Source organism: Otolemur garnettii, unplaced genomic scaffold (genome assembly GCF_000181295.1).
Source record: "Otolemur garnettii isolate 467f Iridium unplaced genomic scaffold, OtoGar3 scaffold00031, whole genome shotgun sequence".
Taxonomy (NCBI): domain Eukaryota; kingdom Metazoa; phylum Chordata; class Mammalia; order Primates; family Galagidae; genus Otolemur; species Otolemur garnettii.
The window spans coordinates 16,325,237-16,330,083 of record NW_003852426.1 but is presented as its reverse complement, the minus strand read 5'-3'; the positions used below and the strand labels follow the sequence as shown (position 1 = coordinate 16,330,083).

Here is a 4,847-nt window from a genome sequence, read left to right as displayed (position 1 = left end):
ATCAAAGAGAGGGGACAGGACCCCTAAGGGGCTGCTGGCCTCCAGGACCTCACTAAATCCACCGAGAGTGGCTATCACTTCTCCTACACAGGGTGATTTTTGGGGCCCTACAAAGGCCCCATCCCACTATGTCCCTCTCACTCCAGGTCACTCTGCCTGGACAGCCTCCGAGTGACAGCAAGGGCTCCCTCTGTTCAGAAGGAAATCTGGAAGGCTGATGAAATGAAAATAACCCAGGAAAGGGTATCCCAGGGACCAAGGGTCATAAACATGACCAAGTCTGGTCTCACCTCACAATTACACGGATGAAAAATCTCACCTCCTCCTCTGAAAACAGGCCCGGGAGGGGGCAGGCCAGGGGCTGCTTTTTGGGTAATAAGCTGCTACTAACGGAAAAGAGGAGTAAAGAGGAGAGGGTTGGTTCCCAAGTTCCCCAGTCCGGCTTGTTCATTACAGGACGTTGTAATTGAGAATTCAAACAATCACAATTTTTGAAAGACTAGAAACATCATATTACATACAGAATAAGGCGTGCACTGTACTTTGTAGGTCATCCTATAGGGTGCCTTTATGCAAAAGGATTGGAAAGTCAGTTTTAAGACTTACTGTGGGGGTTGGGTGAGGTAAGTAGGGAGAGGACAGACGCCAGGACAGTACAGCTGGGGGTGGAGGACTCAGGAGGAACAGCCAGCTGGTGACAGTCCAGGCAGGATGGAAGGAAGGGCTGAGCCAAGGCAGGGGCAGCAGGGTGGGGGGAGAGGAGTAGACAGCACTGGGATACACTCAGCAGGTATAATAGAATAATCGGGATTAGATGACTAAAACTCACCATCTTGCTTTTGTTTTAAAGTGTTATTTATCCATCCACACTTGTATTGCTGTCACTGAGTGTCAAGTTGACAGCTCTTAGCTAACATGACTCATTCCTCCTACTAACAGCCCTAGGAGGTGGGGGCTATCATCATCTCCGTTTTACAGTTGGGCCACAGAGAGAGAGAGAGATTAAGTCCCCTGACCAAGGTTGGACACCTAGTGAATTACTGTTAAAAAAATCAGAACTTCCAGTCATGCTCTGATGTTGACTTTAAACAAGTGGGTTAATTAAATCAATGGGGCAGCGCCCTCCACCTCACACATGTAACCCCCTGCCCAGCCAGGGCCAGAACCAGCATTTCTGAATAGGACATTCTGCCACTTTGGGGACATGTCCACACACCATCCTTCTCCCCTGGAACTCAACCTCATTGCTAGCAATGGTTTGAAATGCCAAAAGAAAAATAAAGTGCTTTGTTCAATAACTAAATAGAATTTAGACTGTGCCTGGGAGACCCAGAGAGGAAAGTCTGTGGCGAGGTTAACATTTTCCCTTTTGGAAGTAAGAAGCTCTCATTCAGGAGTGAGGCTCCTGTCAGGATCCTCAGCAAATGGGAACTGAATCCATGGGAGCAGAGTGCCCCACTGGTCTTATTCCAGGCTGGTGAGTGGAAGTGGGTGACGCTGGGACAGGGGCCTGGCTTTGCTGGGGATGTGCTGTCATCCTCGGTCCCTCCACTGTGAGAGGATGACCCTCAGGCCCGCCTTGCCCTCTGATTCCAGACTTTAACCAGGCTCCCCCTGCAATCAGGTTATGCTTTCCCTGGGCTATTTTTCTAACACAGGGTCCCCAGTCAGCATCCACAGTGGGACCAAGGAGGCCCAGAGACCTCTGCAGTTTTATGTCCCCTGTGTCTTTCCACGTTCTTCCAGGGGTGGTCATCGTCAGATTTCATCATCATTTCATCCGATTCTGAAAAGTGTCTGTGATCCAGCTGGGGCAGGCAGTGGGACGGGGCCTCTGCCCACTCTCTTCCCTTTCCACCCCCACTCCTGATCTGAGCTCTGCCCTCTCTGCTCCAGGCCCTTCTCTGGACTGCAGTTGTGTGTAGGAGGCTTTCCTAAGTGCATTCCTGCTCTATCAGTAACCCAACGATGTGGCACTCCCAGGTAGCAGAACCTCAAGCTGTTAGAATGGACGTCTTCAGAAGGCTGGTGACCCTTGACCATTCCGGAACTCCACAGAAGTGTCCCTTAAATGCCTTTGTACCCTTCAAACTGGGGCAGGTGTCACAGTTCCCTCCCAGTAAATGTCACCAAGCCAGTGTCTTGGCCCAACAGAGAAACTTGCCGCTCAGCCCAGAATAAGCCACCAGCCTCAGCTGGCTTCCCTTGGGGACTTGGGCTGTGGCATGGAGTGGCCTGTGTTCAGAGTGAGTGCTCAGGGGCAAGGCAGCTCGGCCTCTTGCTGCCCTCGGGGGCAGCCACATCCCGCGACTGTTCACCAAGCACCGTCTGCCATGTGTTTCTCATCACACCACTATTTGTAAAAGCTGCCAGAGAGCCAAGACATTGTGGGAGCCTTTTTTCCCCTTAGCTCTATTTTTTAAAGGAGAAAACCACATACGAACACTCCAACAATTTTTTTTTAATTACATTTGCTCCCATGGAGCATTTGGTGTCAAAATGAGGAATCCAGGAAGTCTCAGGTTGTTTCCAAATGAGACTAACATTCATCCCTTTCCTTAGACTGACCCAGTTACCACTCAACAAGGAAGTGTTGGGATTAGTGCTGGGATCACTGGTGAGAATTGCTGGCCCTCGCCTTTCATCTCTGTGCAATGGCCAGAGATCAAAACAGAGCTCCAGAGCCGCCTCCGGCCACCTCTCTACCAGCATTTGCTGCATGGCCTGGGGCAGGCTGCTCTTCCTCTGGGACCCTCTTGTTTTCTCATCTCTAAAATGAGAGCTAAAACTACATAGGCTCCAAGCAGCCCTTCAGTGCAAATTCTACAATCCCATGAGCTTCCCAAAGTCCTCTCTCAAAGCTGTCGTTGTTTTAAATAATCTCAGCGCACAGATGCTATGATACTAATTCAGGAGGGTAAACTGATACAGTTTAGTGACATAGTGTGTCCTTTAGTCAGTCAAGCTAGCAAGGATGATTTAACTATCAACAGAGTTCAGGCCACTGACGGAATTGGAAGATGCATTGGATTCATTTTTTAAAAAATACATAGAGATACTCACAATAGTGAAAAATAAGAATGTTTTTCTAACCCTCTGGGAGGAAGAGAAATAGCCTCTGGCCCTCTCGCAGGGTGGCTTGGTAGCTGAGGGTATGAGCTTTGGAGTTAGAGTGATTTGAGTTCGAATCTGTATCACATAGAGTTGCACTGTGCTTCAATCCCAAATCCACCATAAAAACTCCAGGGCTTAACAGAATATGAATTTGTTTCCCACTCATGCAAAGTCTGAGTGGGGAGTGTGGCCCTCTTCTATCTTGCAATTTCTGGGATACATGGCCCCCCAAGTCTTCTTTAGCAAGGGAAGAGTGAGACAAGGGTCATGCAGTGTTTTTCAGGGCCAGGGGCTTGAGTGGTTACATCACTTCCCCTCTATTCCATTGGCCAGAATCCAATTACATGACCCTAACCCAAGTGAGAAAGAAGCAGAGAATCGTACTTTAAGAAGTGCAGGACTGTTTAGTAAGAATGATTAGTCTACGCCACTATAGGCAGATTACTCAAGATCCCTCTGACTGTTAATTCTCACATCTATGTAACAAGGACCATACTGTTGATCTTCTTAAAGGGCAACTTAGAAGATACTACTGCTGAGTCTAGTGCTTTATATAAAGTAAGAGCTCATTAAAAGGTAGCTCAAAGAGTTAGAAAGAGAGGTCAGTGCCTGTTTTGTGGCCATCTCCCAAGTGTAACCGGGAGGACAATTGGTGACCTTAGTTCTTAAAACCACAGGCCCTAAGGGATGTCTTTTAATGAATAAGCCAGACCCCTTCCACCTCCAAGGATCTTTTAGCAGAGATAAGGCAAACTAGCACACACTCAAGCATCAGGAAAGTCAGAAGCATTGACATCCTCTCCAGTGAGGAAACAGAAACAATGCAGGAGGCAGAGCGAGGAAGTCTTTCCACTTTTCAGCTCCTTAGAAAAAGGAGGGTCAGCACTCAGCTGCCAGGAGAGCCCCCCAGCCTCAGCAAAGCTCACCCCTCAGTGGTCCTTGAGAGGTGCTTACTGTGTGTCGACTTAATTGCATGGGGTCCTTCTGTTTGGTGGCAGGGTGGCCTGTGGCCAGTCATCTGTTAGTCAGAAGGGACTCTAAAACCAGTCAGCAGTTATCATCTACAATTTTTTTCCACTCCTATTCTCTATTCTCAAAAAAGCAATTGATTATTATTTTTTTCTGTTTGCTGAAAAGCCAATTGTTTTACTTCCCAGATTGAAGCTTATATGCAGGTCTAAGATGAATACATTTGAAATAAGATGCCTTAAAGCAGAGTGGAGAGAAATTTCCATCAGTTAAACCAGGGACCAGCAAACTATATCTGTGAAGGGCCAGAGAGTAGTATTTCTGGCTCTGTGGGCTGTACGCTGTCTGTCCCAACCGTGCTGCTGTGTGGTGGCAGCAGCCATGGCTAGCATGTAAACAGATAGGTGTGGCTATGTCCCATAAAACATTACTTCCAAACACTGGAGATCCATTTTTATATTGTCTTCACACATCACAAAATAGCACTTTCTTTTGGAAATTTCTCACCATTTTAAATGTAAAACCACAGGTATAGGCCATAGTAGCCGACTTCTGAGTTACAAAAACCTATCATCTCTTTGATTGTTATCAGACCACATCCCAGTGCTATTTCAAAGATATTTCTATGAATGAAACACTATTTTCTGGACTTCTAGAGAAACAGAATGTCGTTTGTAGTCCACTTATTTGCATATTAAAAATACGGTGTAAATGTGGAGGTAAAATGGGTACACTTAGCATCCTGCACAGCAGCCTCCCCAAGG

The 4,847-nt window shown here is 47.2% G+C and overlaps 1 protein-coding gene across 2 annotated transcripts in view; it reads left to right on the top strand.

Moving 5' to 3' along the window:
* CLIC5 (chloride intracellular channel 5) overlaps nucleotides 1-4,847 on the top strand; it is a 150,756-nt gene that overhangs the window by 112,384 nt on the left and 33,525 nt on the right. The window lies entirely within an intron of this gene.